Source organism: Notolepis coatsorum, assembly GCF_963971535.1.
Source record: "Notolepis coatsorum genome assembly, chromosome: 8".
Taxonomy (NCBI): domain Eukaryota; kingdom Metazoa; phylum Chordata; class Actinopteri; order Aulopiformes; family Paralepididae; genus Notolepis; species Notolepis coatsorum.
In genome coordinates this window covers 151150720-151168420 of record NC_140172.1, presented here as the reverse complement: position 1 = coordinate 151168420, position 17701 = coordinate 151150720, and positions in this window count along the sequence as shown.

The window sequence follows — 17701 nt, the reverse complement described above, 5'->3', positions numbered from 1 at the left end:
TCTGGTAAACAAGAATACCCTGAAGACTCTGGCAGGAGCACTCATTCAAGGGTACTACGACTATGCTTGCACCTCATGGTACCAAAGCACCTCAAAGGCGCTAAAAACAAAATTACAAACATCTCAAAACTAACTCAAGTTCAAGTTTCAAGTTTCTTTAATATTTGTCATACAGAAGTACAGAATACTTTTTTATACAACGGCATGCAAATTTCTCAATTCTGATTGGCCATTCACACGTCTTTATTGGCAACAATCCACGGTCCTGGGCTCAGGACCCGCCCACAACCGAATCACATATCACTCCCCGGCTCACTCCGGGAGAAAACAAGATCGCGGACAACAAATGGTTATGTTGAAAGCACCATAACGACTAAATATGAAGCGATTCTGTCAAGGGGAATGTGTTAGTCCTTTAAACAATGTTGGATGATGTAATTGATGGGTCTTGACTCAATCTAGAACAAAAGAAAAATCGCGGATTGATTGATAGATTAATTGATTGATTTAAATTTCTTCCTTCCTACTTTCTACTGACTGCAGCGTTCTCTCACACTGTCGCTGGCGTACCCACAAACACACACACACACATACACACACACACACACACACACACACATACACACACACACGCACACACACACTGTGACACACACACACGCACACACACACACACACACTCCTGTCTGCAACAGCGGGGGAGTCAGACTGAGAGAAGCAGCGCTGTTTTAAGTGAGCATGGTCTATTGAATTGATTGATTGGTTGATTGCTAATTTTATTACTGTACCCCTGGTTTCCAACTGGTTAAGTTTAGGCTAAAAGAAATAAATAAAAAAATAGGGCGAAGAAAACGTTTTTTTCCTATAGGGCAAAGAAAACGTTTTAATTTGTTTTACCTACTTTATATTCTGCATCTGGTAATAAAATTTTCAATCAATCATTCCAATAATACACAGTTGGATGTGTTAGTTGGTTGGATGCACTTCAAGCTGCTTCCACATGAGGCAACTTCTCTCAATCATTCCAATAATACACAGTTGGATGTGTTAGTTTGGTTGGATGCACTTCAAGCTGCTTCCACATGGAGTTGTGGGAACTACTTTTTCTGGCGGATGGTTTTTTCAATAAATCTTCGATTAATGTGTGTTTATTGTATAGAAATAAGGTTGGATGAATCTGGCAGTTGTATAAAAGCTTTACACCACGTGCAGTCGTGATTTGTGACCAATAAACCATGCCTAGGGGGGTCTAACGACCCTCGGCTGCGCCTCGGGCCTAACAACCACCCCTAGGCATGGTTTATTGGTCACAAACCACTCCTGCGTGTGATGTAATGCTTAAATACAAAATGCTTCTTACTGTTACGCTCCAGAGACTGTGCAAGACAAGATAAGTATGAAATAAAATAACATAGTAAAATTAGAAGTAAAAAAATGAGGTCACAGTGTTCAGTTTAGACATATGTACAATGTTCGATGCAGAATAGACGTAGTTACCATACAATATACAATACTGTGCAGTGTACTAATATACAATACTATATAGTGCAAGGCAGAAATGGGACGAGGTGCAATTTAGGTACAATTCACAGTAGGTGTACGAGTTGTAGTGCAAATCCTTTATCAATAAATATAAAGTGTAAAGTGTGTTTGTGTGATCTAAAGTGTGGAGAGTGGGTGCTGCAGTGTGTTGTAACTGGTCAGACAACTGCTTGACCTTACTCCTAGAACCCACCTCACCCCTGCCCACTTTGACAACCTAGGATGGCTTAGAGTAGACGACAGAGTACATCAACTTGCAATGGGCCTGGTCTACAAGATACACTACACGACCAAGGTACCCATGTACATGTAAAAATACTTCCCAAAGGTCAGTGAATACCACGATCACAACACCAGAGGGAGCTCCACAAATCATGTTAAACCCAGATTCGGCTCAAACAAGGGACTAAACACGTTTCGCAATTATGCCACATCAATGTGGAACGCCCTACCCAAAGCTGTAAAGGAATGTGAATCACTACCCACTTTCAAAACCACTCTCAAAGAACACCTACGGGAGACTGCAATTCGAAACTGGCCCCTGTAAATGTCCTAACCCAACCCCCCCCAATGTACAGTAAATGACCAAGTATGGTTGTCAATATTCCAATGTACAGTTTTGCTTGTACAGTTGTACAGTGTTCCCAACCCACCCACCCCTCCTACCCAACCCCCCCCAACCACCTCCAATGTACAGCCCCCCACCCACCCAACCCCACCCCACCTACCCAACCTCCTCTAATGTACAGTTTTTACGTCAAATGTATATACTCTCTTTTCTGGACTCTTTTGTATCACAAACAGTACTGTATTTGCAAGTCTGGTATGTCATAAATGTATAGATGTAGCAGTACTGTCTATCTGTATGTCATGTATGTCATATCCTGATTAATTGAAAATGGGGGACCCCGATGTAAACAAGATGAAAGTCTTTCTCTGGTCTGCATCCCCTTAACAATTGTGTGTATTGAGCTGTACTGTATTGTAACCATTCCGCAATCTGTTAATAAAGTTTTCAATCAATCAATTCAATCAATCCACACAGTACATACAGTAACAACAGCTACCACTAGGTGGCAGTGAGATCCTGTCACACCACCTCATTGCATATCGCACTGTCTGTTGCCGCTCTCTGCTGAGGGCCGGGGAGGTGCTTCCGTTTGAAATATAGCTCCTTAGTATTTCACTCGTTTCTGCTAAATGTAACTCATCTTTAACGTTCATTTTATTACATGGTTTTATGACATTTGTGCTCATTTGACCACTAGTTCTAGTTTTATAGGTAGGTTAAATGTCACAATGATTGCTAGTTTCCATTATCTCTGTTCTCTGAGTTATTATTATTATTCTGGTGAAGAAAAACGAATGAATTGTTTAATTTAGAACATGTAGGTATGAGTTATTCTGGTGAAGAAACTAATTACTTTTTTAATTTAGTACATGTAGGTATGAATTATTATGGTGAAGAAACTAATGAATTGTTTAATTTAGTACATGTAGTAGGTATGAGTTATTATGGTGAAAAAACGAATGCATTGTTTAATTTAGTACATGTAGGTATGAGTTATTATGGTGAACAAACGTGAATTGTTTAATTTTGTACATGTAGTTATGAGTTATTATGGTGAACAAACTAATGAATTGTTTAATTTAGTACATGTAGGTATGAGTTATTATGGTGAAGAAACTAATGAAGTGTTTAATTTAGTACATGTATGTAGGTATGCAAGATGTGCAGCGACCAGAAGACTCCAGCGGTGTTGTTTTATGTCTTCTGCAGGTATGTGGCTCCATGCATATTGTATGTTTATCAATGTAAATTAATTTACCTGCTAACTATGCACTGTGGCATTTCCTGCTCTGTTCAGCAGGTGGCGCTAGTTTACCATTTCTGTTTTAAGTAATGTTTTGATTTTATTTTGGTTTAGTGTAAGAGTTTAATTGTATAGAGCTCCCAGGCAGCCATACACATGTCTAGACGCGTGCTTACGAAACCAAGCCGCATTTCTCGGAGACGCTCTCTGATTGGCACTGACTGACGCTCTCTGATTGGCCACTGACGCATTTGCCCAATCCGTGACGAGCTGTGTCTTTGCCCATTTCCACGCCAAACAGCCTGCAAACTACCTGGCGTTCTATCGCCATGCTCTAAGACAAACTCTAACCTTAACCAACTTCGAAAGAGTGCCTAAGCTTAACCGTCGAAAGAACTTGCCGTCACGCTCTAAGACAAACTCTAACCTTAACCAACTTCGAAGAGTGCCTAAGCTTAACCAGTGTAGAAACAGGCGTCGGCCAATCAGAGAGCGTCTCCGAGAAATGCGGCTTGGTTTCGTAATCACACTGTCTAGACTGTAGCTTATGTACTGTGTTGTAGCACACAAGCGTTTTCACGGCGCATCATCAAACCGGAAGTCGACCATTTTGGAGATACTGAATGTTTACAACGCAACCGAACTCGCAACTGTTCTGATAGATTGATTGATTGATTGATTGAAAAGTTTATTAACAGATTGCAGAATGGGTACAATACAGTACAGCTCAATACATACAATTGTTAAGGGGATGCAGACCAGAGAAAGACTTTCGTCTTGTTTACATCAGGGTCCCCCATTTTCAATTCATCATAACATATATGACACACACACACAGATAGACAGTACTGCTACATCTATACATTTATGATGACATACCAGATTTGCAAATACAGTACTGTTTGTGATACAAAAAGTGTCCAGAAAAAGAGTGTATATACATTTGACGTCGAAACTGTACATTGGAGGAGGTTGGGTAGGCGGGGTGGGTTGGGGGATGTACATTGTCTGGTCATTGTTGCTCAAAAGGGTCAATTATTGTTGTGTTTTTGGCTGTACTAATCGGTCGGACCGGGAAAAGCATTTAGAGTACTTCAGATTGCCAAAAGCTATTACAAATCAGGGAGAAGAGTGCAAAAAATTGTCTGAGGAAAGGAGGCAAACACCCCCTTTCCTCTCCTGCCTGAACGAACTACCAAAGTACCAATCAGCATTTTGATCCAAACATTTGTACTAGTAGACTATTTGAAAAAAAATTCGAATGTAAAGATCAGTTGATCTAGTAACGTTATTGAATCACCTACCTTGGCTTTCACAATTCACAATACACATGTCCCCTCCCACCCACCCACCCACTCCCTCCTAATGTACAGTTTCCATCCCCCTCGTATGTATATATTTTCTGTTAAGATCTCTGTTTAACTACTGTATATTTGCATATCTTGTATGTCACAAATGTAACAGTACTGTATACCTGTATGTCAGAAATGTCATGATATATATCTGTATGTTGCGTCATTTATGTCATTTTAATCATTGGCCGACATAGTGAACTACCTAGTTTTTTCACCATCTAAGTTCTTCCTGTGCTCCAGGACAGTTCAGTCAGTATGTTCTTCCTGTGCTCCAGGACAGTTCAGTCAGTATGTTCTTCCTGTGCCCCAGGACAGTTCAGTCAGTATGTTCTTCCTGTGCTCCAGGACAGTTCAGTCAGTATGTTCTTCCTGTGCTCCAGGACAGTCAGTCAGTATGTTCTTCCTGTGCTCCAGGACAGTTCAGTCAGTATGTTCTTCCTGTGCTCCAGGACAGTTCAGTCAGTATGTTCTTCATGTTCTCCAGGACAGTTCAGTCAGTATGTTCCTCCTGTGCTCATCATCATCATCATCATCATCATCATCATCAAAACTTTATTTGAATAGGCAGGTTAATTAAGAACAAGTTCTTATTTTCAATAACGGCCTATTTGGGGGTAAAAAGCCCCATAGGGGAAAGGGGATGGGGGATAAAATAAAATAAATAAAAATAAAACACAAAGGAACATTATTAAAAAGGCAGGACATACATACAGAGCAACAACTGAACTGAACAACAACTGGCGGACAACAGAACAATAGTGGCAGCATGGTGTTAGCACATGGAGAAACATCTACATGAGTGCTCTAGGGAGTTTGTTAAAGTTTCCTTAAACAATCTAATTGAAGGGGAGCTCCAGTAGCTCACCACGTACCGCGAGTGCTATTTCAGCGCCGTGGACAACCGCGCTCGCGCGGATCTGGGGCTGAGCGCGTTCGAATCCCGGACGGCAGCCGTGCCTTTCCCAGAGTGTCTTTCCCCCCCATCTGAACCCTTTCAGCCTGCTTCTGTCGGTCGAACTTGACCAAGTATGAATGCGAAGAAAAAGCGATAAACGCTAAAAGAACCAGGTGACTGGTCAAAGTAAAAAAAAAAAAAAAAAATCTAATTGAAATAAACGTTTCCATAATTAAGGTTTTTTGTAGTGTGTTCCAGCTATCAGCTGCTGCGTACTGAGAGGAGTTGGCATGGGGGGCGTTTACCAGGATATGTGTGGCTGACCGGGTGTGGTACTGCTCCAGGACAGTTCAGTCAGTATGTTCTTCCTGTGCCCCAGGACAGTTCAGTCAGTATGTTCTTCCTGTGCTCCAGGACAGTTAATTCAGTATGTTCTTCCTGTGCTCCAGAACAGTTCAGTCAGTATGTTCTTCCTGTGCCCCAGGACAGTTCAGTCAGTATGTTCTTCCTGTGCTCCAGGACAGTTCAGTCAGTATGTTCTTCCTGTGCTCCAGGACAGTTCAGTCAGTATGTTCTTCCTGTGCTCCAGAACAGTTCAGTCAGTATGTTCCTCCTGTGCTCCAGGACAGTTCAGTCAGTATGTTCTTCCTGAGGACAGTTCAGTCAGTATGTTCTTCCTGTGCCCCAGGACAGTTCAGTCAGTATGTTCTTCCTGTGCTCCAGGACAGTTCAGTCAGTATGTTCTTCCTGTGCCCCAGGACAGTTCAGTCAGTATGTTCTTCCTGTGCCCCAGGACAGTTCAGTCAGTATGTTCTTCCTGTGCTCCAGGACAGTTCAGTCAGTATGTCAGTACATACTGAGGAAGAACATACTGACTGAACTGTCCTGAGACACAGGAAGAACATACTGACTGAACTGTCCTGGGGCACAGGAAGAACATACTGACTGAACTGTCCTGGGGCACAGGAAGAACATACTGACTGAACTGTCCTGGAGCACAGGAAGAACATACTGACGGAACTGTCCTCAGGAAGAACATACTGACTGAACTATCCTGGGGCACAGGAAGAACATACTGACTGAACTGTCCTGGGGCACAGGAAGAACATACTGACTGAACTGTCCTGAGACACAGGAAGAACATACTGACTGAACTGTCCTGGAGCACAGGAAGAACATACTGACTGAACTGTCCTGGGGCACAGGAAGAACATACTGACTGAACTGTCCTGGGGCACAGGAAGAACATACTGACTGAACTGTCCTGGGGCACAGGAAGAACATACTGACTGAACTGTCCTGGGGCACAGGAAGAACATGTGTGAATTCTTAAAATGGGTGGCTTTCCAATGGTGACAGCAATTACAACTATTCATGTTATTATTCTGCCTCCCTCCAGACCCCCCACAGCTCTCTGTCTGTGAAGAGGAGGTTCCCCCTGAACAGCAGGAGAGGAGCCCCAGTCTGAGCCAGGAGCAGCCAGAGCTCCTACAGATTAAAGAGGAACAGGAGGAACTCTGGACCAGTCAGGAGGGAGAGCAGCTTCGAGGTCTGGAGGAGGCTGATATCATGTTCACTTTCAACCCTGTCCCTGTGAAGAGTGAAGATGATGAAGAGAAACCTCAGTCCTCATGGTTTAACCAAACCCAGGACCCAGAGCTCCTACAGATTAAAGAGGAACAGGAGGAACTCTGGACCAGTCAGGAGGGAGAGCAGCTTCAAGGTCTGGAGGAGGCTGATATCAAGTTCACTTTCAACCCTGTCCCTGTGAAGAGTGAACATGATGAAGAGAAACCTCAGTCCTCATGGTTTAACCAAACCCAGGACCCAGAGCTCTTACAGATTAAAGAGGAACAGGAGGAACTCTGGACCAGTCAGGAGGGAGAGCAGCTTCAAGGTCTGGAGGAGGCTGATATCAAGTTCACTTTCAACCCTGTCCCTGTGAAGAGTGAACACGATGAAGAGAAACCTCAGTCCTCATGGTTTAACCAAACCCAGACTGAGGAAAACAGAGAGACAGAGCCTCTAGCCAGCACCTCAACAGAACAGATGAAAACAGAACCTGATGGAGAGGACTGTGGATTATCAGAACCAGTCAGTAACTTAGATCCAGCTGGTGATTTAGAACCAACTACAGATGGCCAGCTCCTCTCTTCAGACTGTTCTGGAACTGATACTGATGACAGTGATGATTGGCTGGAGACTAGTGAACCTTTGATTGATTGATTGAAAACTTTATTAACAGATTGCAGAATGGGTACAATACAGTACAGCTCAATACACACAATTGTTAAGGGGATGCAGACCAGAGAAAGACTTTCGTCTTGTTTCCACCAGGGTCCCCCATTTTCAATTCATCAGGACATATATGACATACATGACATACAGATAGTCAGTACTGCTACATCTATACATTTATGACATACCAGATTTGCAAATACAGTACTGTTTGTGATACAGAAGGAGTCAAGAAAAGGGAGTATATACATTTGGCGTAGAAACTGTACATTGGAGGAGGTTGGGTGGGGGGGGTTGGGTACACTGGGATATTGACAACCATACTGGGTAATTTACATTGGAGGTGGTTGGGGGGGGGGGGGGGCACACTGTATAGACAAGCAAAACTGTACATTGAGGGGGGGGAGACTCTGTACAAACAAACAAAATTGTACATTGGACTATTGACAAAACCATACTAGGTAAATTACTGTACATTGGAGGGGGTTGGGTTAGGATATTTACAGGGGCCAGTGTTGAATTGCAGTCTCCCGTAGGTGTCTCTTGAGAGAGGTTTTGAAAGTGGGTAGTGATCCACATTCCTTTACAGCTTTGGGTAGGGCGTTCCACATTGATGTGGCATAATTGCGAAACGTGTTTAGTCCCTTATTTGAGCCGAATCTGGGTTTAACATGATTTGTGGAGCTCCCTCTGGTGTTGTGATCGTGGTATTCACTGACCTTTGGGAAGTATTTTGCCATGTACATGGGTACCTTGGTCGTGTAGTGTATCTTGTAGACCAGGCCCATTGCAAGTTGCTGTACTCTGTCATCTACTCTAAGCCATCCTAGGTTGTCAAAGTGGGCAGGGGTGAGGTGGGTTCTCATCCTGGTTTAAACTCACTGACATCAAAGAAGACACAGAAAAACAAAGGACAGAGTTTGTCTAACAGCAACCAGTTCAAGAGCTCTGTGGTTTCATCCCATGAGGTGAAATTATCAAACCAAATACCATGTGAGACCTGGAGCTGTAAAGTGTGTGGGAAATGTTTTCCTAATAGGAAAGCTTTAATGCACCATCTTAAAGCCCATTCTAGTGACTGTGGTTTGTGTGGAAAACATTTAGAACCCACAGAGAGCTTAAAACTTCACTTTCAAATTCACATGACATGTATTGTTTGTGGCAAGAAATGTACTACCATTACACTCTTGAAAGCACATATGAGAAGCCACACTGGGGAAAAGCCCTATAGTTGCACACTGTGTCCTAAAAGATTTAGTCGAAAATGTCACCTAAAAGTACATATGAGAAGCCATACTGGGGAAAAGCCCTATAGTTGCACACTGTGTCCTAAAAGATTTAGTGGAAAATCTCACCTAAAAGACCATATAAGACGCCATACTGGGGAAAAGCCCTATAGTTGCACACTGTGTCCTAAAAGATTTAGTGAAAAATCTGACCTAAAAGTACATATAAGAAGCCACACTGGGGAAAAGCCCTATAGTTGCACACTGTGTCCTAAAAGATATATTAAACGGGGAGAGCTGAATAATCACATGAGAAGCCATACTGGGGAAAAGCCCTATAGTTGCACACTGTGTCCTAAAAGATATATTACACAGGGAATCCTGAATAGACACATGAGAAGCCATACTGGGGAAAAGCCCTATAGTTGCACACTGTGATAACATATTTGGTGCAAAACGTGACTTAAAAGTACATATCAGAACTCATACTCAGGGAAAAAACATTTAGTCGTGAAGTTTGTGGGAAAGGATTTACTCGGAAGGCATATATAAAGACACACATGAGGATTCACACCAGAGAAGAAACAAACTCACGTCCCTCCCTCCCTCATCTAGTTCACATTCAACCCCGTCCCTGTTAACTCATTGACCGCCACGCTCTTTTCCCATCTTTACTCAATGGCACCAGCGTTATTGACCATTTTAGCGATGTTTGCGGACCCATCGTGTGTTCTGTATTATAGCTACTATGGAGACAATAGTATGGCTCATTTGACAGGCATTGTTTATAGTCCAAGACTGACTAACCAGTTAATTTCTACATACTTTAGTTTGTGCGCTATTCCATGCAAATTTTTTTTTTTTTTTTTTTTTTTTTACAGTGCAATAAAATAGTTCTGGATTACTGTTCAACAGTTCAAAGTCATCTTTACCTTCTCTGTTTGGTATCCACAGTTTAAAACTTGACAGTCTTCCCTCCTGTCTTATACCCACTTTGACCCTTCGAACCTCCCTCTCAGGGTGCAGTTCCCTCTCAGGGTGCAGTTCCCTCTCAGGGTGCAGTTCCCTCTCAGAGTGCAGTTCCCTCTCAGGGTGCAGTTCCCTCTCAGGGTGCAGTTCCCTCTCAGGGTGCAGTTCCCTCTCAGGGTGCAGTTCCCTCTCAGAGTGCAGTTCCCTCTCAGGGTGCAGTTCCCTCTCAGAGTGCAGTTCCCTCTCAGGGTGCAGTTCCTTCTCAGAGTGCAGTTCCCTCTCAGGGTGCAGTTCCTTCTCAGAGTGTGCAGTTCCCTCTCAGGGTACAGTTCCCTCTCAGAGTGCAGTTCCCTCTCAGGGTGCAGTTCCCTCTCAGAGTGCAGTTCCCTCTCAGGGTGCAGTTCCCTCTCAGAGTGCAGTTCTAGGCCTGGTTCCTACACAGTTTTAAAGCCAGACAGTCTCTTGTTTGATACCCACACAGTTTAATACCTGACAGTTTTGAACCTGTAATAAAAAGCAATAGATACAGTGCAATAATAGAATAGTAGAATAGAATAGATAGTAAAATTACGCAATAGAATGGACAGAGTAAAATAGTGCTACAGTACAATCAACATAATGAATAAAGGAAGATTCTGTTTGTTGTAGGCCTCAGTGTGCCATGTATGATTGATTGATTGATTGAAAATTGTATTAACAGATTGCAGAATGGGTACAATACAGTACAGCTCAATACACATAATTGTTAAGGGGATGCAGACCAGAGAAAGACTTTCGTCTTGTTTACATCAGGGTCCCCCATTTTCAATTCATCATAACATATATGACATACACAACATACAGATAGACAGTACTGCTACATCTATACATTTATGACATACCAGATTTACAAATACAGTACTGTTTGTGATACAAAAAGAGTCTAAAAAAGAGAGTATATACATTTGACGTAGAAATTGTACATTGGAGGAGGTTGGGTAGGTGGGGGGGGGAAACTGTACATTGGAGGTGGGTGGGGGAAACTGTACAAGCAAAACTGTACATTGGAATATCGACTAAACCTTACTTGGTCCCAAGAAGAGGGTCTTGTGTATTATTGGGTTAGGACATTTACTGTACATTGGAGGGGGTTGGGTTTAGACATTTACAGGGGCCAGTTTCCAACTGCAGTCTCCCGTAGGTGCTCTTTGAAAGTGGGTAGTGATTCACATTCCTTTACAGCTGTGGGTAGGGCGTTCCACATTGATGTGGCATAATTGCGAAATGTGTTTAGTCCCTTGTTTGAGCCGAATCTGGGTTTGACATGATTTGTGGAGCTCCCTCTCGTGTTGTGATCGTTGTATTCACTGACCTTTGGGAAGTATTTTGACATGTACATGGGTACTTTAGTCGTGTAGTGTATCTTGTAGACCAGGCCCATTGGAAGTTGCTGTACTCTGTCGTCTACTCTAAGCCATCCTAGGTTGTCAAAGTGGGCAGGGGTGAGGTGGGTTCTAGGAGTAAGGTCAAGCAGTAGTCTGACCAGTTTGTATCCCTGCCCTGCATGGAATGTTCCTCCTGAGCAACAGCAGAAGGATCCGCCCCTTGCTGACAAATGAAGCCACCCAACTCCTCGTCCAATCAACAGTCACGTCTCGCCTCCCTCGACTACTGCAATGGGGTTAAGTTAGGGGTTAAGTGTCTTGCTCAAGGACACTTCGACACGCTGCCCGGGAGAAGGGGAATCGAACTGGGAACCTCCAGATTACCAGATGACTGCTTTACCTCCCGAGCCACTGATTAGTATTAGTGCTAATCAGATGTATGTACAGAGTTGTAGTATTAAGTATTAATATGTACAGTGATACAGGTATAAAGACACTATGGTAGTAAGTCATACTGGCCAGCAGCGTAACTAGTAAGAGTAGGTAAGAGATATGTACAGATATACATATAGTAACTAGTAGGGGTGTAACGGTACACAAAAACCACGGTTCGGTACGTACCTCGGTTTTGAAGTCACGGTTCGGTACGGGTTTTCGGTACAGTGGGGGAAAGTTTGGCTTTCCATGTTCCACTCAGGGGTGATGTAGTGTGCAGTAACTAATTGTACTTGTAGGGCTGTCAACAAATATTCTATATTGAAATTAATAATCGACTTGTAAAGAAAAAAGAAAAAATAAAAATTATATTAGATTGTGAAAAAAAAAAGCCCCCAGTGGGCAGTCGTTATTGGTTAACATACCGTTGTATTCGTTCGGTACACAGCCGTTCAGTACGGTATGGTACACACTGAAACGGTTCAGTTGGTTACAGCATTTACGTTAATAATACGCAACTGTATTAAAGATGTCTGCCGCTATGTTTGATGTCATTCATGCTGCATTCTACCTGACAGAATCATTAATTATTCTATATCTATAGTAGGCCTATGGTTAGGCCTGTGTCTATCCGTTGATGACGACACAAAAGGTCTGCTCTGAAAAGGGCCTATGTCTAACAACCTCTTTTGCTGTTAGCTAGTGTTTGTGCTAACTGTTAGATAGTGTTAATGCTAACACTGCTACCAAACATTAGAGCTTATGTCAGCTACCAAATGATACAGCTAACACTAGCGTTAATTATAAACAGTGATGCTTTGCATTGTGGGGTAATTTGAAGGAGTGAATGACATTAAACATGGGGGCAGCCATCTAAAAAAAAAATAGTTGTGAGCTGACAAATGGTTACTTGAGATCAACGTCTGGAGTACAATGTCTAATCTGGTCCCAAGTATTGATTCCTGTAAACTCTGAGTGGGACATGAAGGCAGCACGTCTGTTTTCACATTGGAGATGGTTTTGGTTGAGCCAAACAAACGGATGAACATTTAGCCGGCAAGCAATGCATTTGCAGAACTACGAATTCTGCCTTAATAGTTGAGGTGTTCTGTTGAGGCTGTGGGGTGGGTAGAGCTGGGTGGATAACATGGGATGGAGACATTATGACTGAGCAGCCAAATATGCTTTCAATCAGTAGGGAGCAACCCTACACCCTGCAGCCAGAGAAACAGCTCTTTGTAATGGGAACTACAGAAAGCATACTAATCTGCTGCCTCTGAGACAGTGGCTTGATTAGAATTTCTAATCTTTTCAAATCTATTATAATCCCTGTTCAAACCTCCCACAGGTCCAATAAAGCCTTTTCACTTGTTGGCACAAGGCATGACTATTTAATCTTTATGATGCCATATTATGTGTTCAATAGTCTATGCATTATTATTTCAAGATGATGCTTTGTATGGTGTTTAACACATCATATACAGTCGTAATTGATATGTTCATAATTATAACCATTTGCCTGTAAGTGATACAGCCTTCATCAAAAGCAATTGATCCTAGCGTGAACTCCGAGGTACATCAAATTACATTGATCAATTTACTTAATAAATAATATGAAAAAGAAAATCATAAAGAAAAATCATAAAAAACATTTTAATAAATAGATAAATAGTGATGTAATATACACCATTATGAATATACAACTACAACAAGTATGCCAAGACATTTTGAAAATACAAAAACCGACAGTTTTCTCTAAAAGCTGTAATCTTTATGAGTCAAGGTTAACAGGAGTTACAGTAACAATAAATTTTTGTGTTTGTGCCAACAAATATAGAGAGCATGGTAACCATGACTACTGAGTGCTCTGAGATGGTAAAATGACAAGTGAAAGTTGTATAGTTACATCATAACTGGGTTTAATATTTAAATAAGTTAATTTCTGAGGTACCGAGTTGTCTATGTATGTAAATGACAGTGAACAAACACATAGATTTTCATGATTTATTTCTTCTTCTTTTTTTCCCTTTTTAATCAGAGGCCTGTTAGGAACACATCCCATAATAAAGTCTGTAACTCAACCCATTCCGAGAGAGCTCAGGAAGACCAAATAATTAAATTGAGACAAAGAAATTGGAATATCCCTTTTTTCTTTTACACTTAATTGTATTGCACTTGTATTGTGATACTGAAAATATGATTTACAGAATGAGAACTTACACGAAACTCTCAAATATACCCATATACAGAGGCTCCCAAAACATTACAGCGGTTCAATGCTAGCTGTGAATGCACAAATCTCTAGAAAATTGCTATAAACTATATTTTTGCCACAACCAATTATTTTGACACTGTAAGATTTTCGTCCAACATCGATTAAGAAGTCATTAACTCGGCTCCAACAATAACATGAAATCATTGTTATGACATTTTCATTTCATTTCCAAGCCACATGAAGTTGTTTTATTATAATAAAAAAAAAAAAAAATACACTCAGAATACAAGGTAGTCCTATCTAATTATTACCTGAAAGATCAACGGAGTGAAAACAAACCATTCTTAAAGGAACACGCCAACATTTTGGGAAATACATGCATGTCCCTTTTCCACTGTAAGAACTCGTCGTGGTGAACCACGGTCAAATTGTGCCATCAAACCGAGCTCACAGGTTCCAACATAGTTTCCATGGTAAACAAGAAGGTTCTGCATGAAGTTCTCAGAGCAACTCAGAAGGTGCTACTAAACCGAGGAGGGTAAAATCGAGGAGATGTCACTAGTTGGCCATCCAATGGGAGACGAGGGTAGGGTGCCTGCTCAGATTGAGCTGGTGGAGTGTCTGAGGATCAAATTTGAATGGAAATGCGGCCAAATTGTAACCGCGCTCGTGCGATACGCTGATGATATGGCGCAAAAAATATGGCGCTGTGGCTTCTCCTCGATTTCCCCCTCCTAAGCACGAGATCCACTGGGGCGGAGCTAAAAGTGCTCTCCCGTCATGATTGGCTAAGAAATGTGTCGCCGCAACCATAACCAGGCGAGGTAGGAGGCGCAACTGTCGCTTTATGTCAACGCTTCCATCAACTTTTGCCGTTCTTGAATTGAAGAACCAATCAAAGAACCAATTGCACTCATAAGTTCCTTATTAAGTTTCTACAATGGAAAAGCTGCATTATTCCCCCCCCCCCCCCCCCCCCCCCCCACACGAGTCAGAAAAGAGTATCGATATTGGTTTCATCTCTGTGTCCACTAGTAGCCCCAGAGAGAGGTCCAGGTGCATACTAGCCTAGCTTAGCACAAGGACTGGAAGCAGTAGGGAGCGGCTAGCCTAGCTTAGCACAATGACTGGAAGCAGTAGGGAGAAGCTAGCCTAGCTTCGCACAAGGACTGGAAGCAGTAGGGAGCGGCTAGCCTAGCTTAGCACAATGACTGGAAGCAGTAGGGAGAAGCTAGCCTAGCTTCACACAAGGACTGGAAGCAGTAGGGAGCGGCTAGCCTAGCTCGGTCAAAACTGATGCACAGAGATGCAACTGATGTCAATCTTTAGTCCGACTCTTGGGAGGGTGGCAAATATTTCTCAAAATATTGAAGTGTGTCCCCCATCCAATAATCCTATCAAATTCTTTCACATAATCGCTTGTAACGCCAATACAACTCTTATTACTTGGCCTAAAGTACAGTACAGGATTGCGTAGCTACATTTTGTCTGAAGCAAGGAGACAACTCTGACAAAAAGCACCACGAATGTATTGAAAATAGCACCGGTTGGCAGAATGTATATGGTGTAATGTTCAGCACAGGGGCGTGAAGCTGTTTGTCTCTGGAACCGATATTTGAAGAATCTGAAAACGTACTTTTTTTTTTGCTGAAAACAAGAGAACAGACATCTGAAATGATGCGGCTGAATCATAATCACACATACGTGCGCATGCTTTCAGTGACGACGGGAACATGTTAGTTCAAAGCAGCACCGTGAGGTACTGTGGCTGTTACACTGTAAAAACAACTCACTGTGGGCTGGAGGGTGGGGGCCTGTAGTGGCTGGCCTCCAGACCCCCCCAGTAGGGCTCCACGCCGGGGAGGGGGTAAAGTGGACTCCTGCAGAGGTGGGGGACAGACAATAAGAGACAGGAAGAAGAGGGAGGACAAAGGAGGGACGTCCATCAATAAGACTTCCTTAATGTCTAAAAAACGCCAAGTGAGACAAAAGTGGAGGAGCGAGTAGTGAGCAAAGACGTGAAATAGTGTGAGGAGGCGGGGAGGAAGATGAGGCAGGGAGGAAGACGAGGCAGGGAGGAAGACGAGGCGGGGAGGAAGACGAGGCCTTGGAGAGGAAGACGAGGCAGGGAGGAAGACGAGGCAGGGAGGAAGACGAGGCAGGGAGGAAGATGAGGCAGGGAGGAAGATGAGGCGGGGAGGAAGACGAGGCGGGGAGGAAGATGAGTCAGGGAGGAAGACGAGGCAGGGAGGAAGACGAGGCAGGGAGGAAGACGAGGCAGGGAGGAAGACGAGGCCTTGGAGAGGAAGAAGACAAAGGCAGTAAGATAAGCAACACGACTGAGTAGGGCTGGGCGATATGGAAAAAAATCATATCGCGATAACGATATGATAATGTTATCATATTTCTCGATATCGATAATTATCGAAATTGTTATAAGTATTAAAAAAATAAAAAATGTTAAACTTTTTTTTTTTTTTTTTTTTTTTAACAACAGATGTATGTTTATTTTGCAGCAATTCTTTGTCGTTGCCGCCATCTTTAGTGTTACTTCCCCTCACACTCCAGTTCTCAGGCTGCAGCTGGTTTAAAAGCTAAAGTAAACCGGCTTCTCTGCTGGCTGTGGCTCCAGGGGAGTTGAACAGTTCTGGCTCTGCTAGTTTATTTTCGATCTTTTGGCGCTTTTTTGGTGGACAAACCACCGCACATGTGCACCGTGACTCGTGACTGGAGTCTAGTTCTGCTAGCACACATAGCCTACTGTGTACAGACGGTTTCAAACTGTATTTTAAATTAGAAAGCAAACAAAATAAATGGACAAGAGAAAAATAAATCTCAATTTGGTCAGTATTGTCATTTGGACAAGCAAAGCCATTACTTTAAGTTGCAGGCAAGAAAGACAAATCTGTCCACTGCCTCTGGTTTTAAAACTGCCCTGTTGCAGGTCACAAAAAAAAAAGAAAAAAAAAGATTTTTCGATTTTTTTAATTTCGATATTCGATATCGATTATTAAAATATATCGCAATATTTATCGTTATCGTTATATCGCCCAGCCCTACGACTGAGTATAAAAAATACATTACGTTAAGGAAGGTAGGATAATACAATTTTACAGTAAGTGTAAAAAAGCATTACGTTAAAGAAGGAAAATAATACAAGTAAATGTAAAAAAGCAGTAAGATAAGAAATACAAGTAAGTGTAAAAAAGCAGTAAGTTAAGAACGGTAAGATAATACACGCAAATGTAAAAAAGCAGTGAGATAAGAAATATAAGTATGTGTAAAAAAGCAGTAGGAAGGTAAGATAATACAAGAAAGTGTGAAAAAGCAGTAAGTTAAGGAAGCTAAGATAATACAAGAAAGTGTGAAACAAATGTAAGTTAAGGAAGGTAAGATAATACAAGAAAGTGTGAAAAAGCAGTAAGATAAAAAAAGAAATAGGCCCTACAAGTAGAAAAAACTACAAGGTAAGAAATACAAGTACGTTTAAAAAAGCAATAAGATAAGTAAGGTAAGAAAAGGAAGGAGGGGTTATGTTGACAGAGTCTGGCTATGGGGCGACAATAATATGTTCATGAGACATGGTTTCTCCCTTCAGCCTTTAATCGGCGTGGTTTATTATTTACATTGGCACACAGCAGCACATGA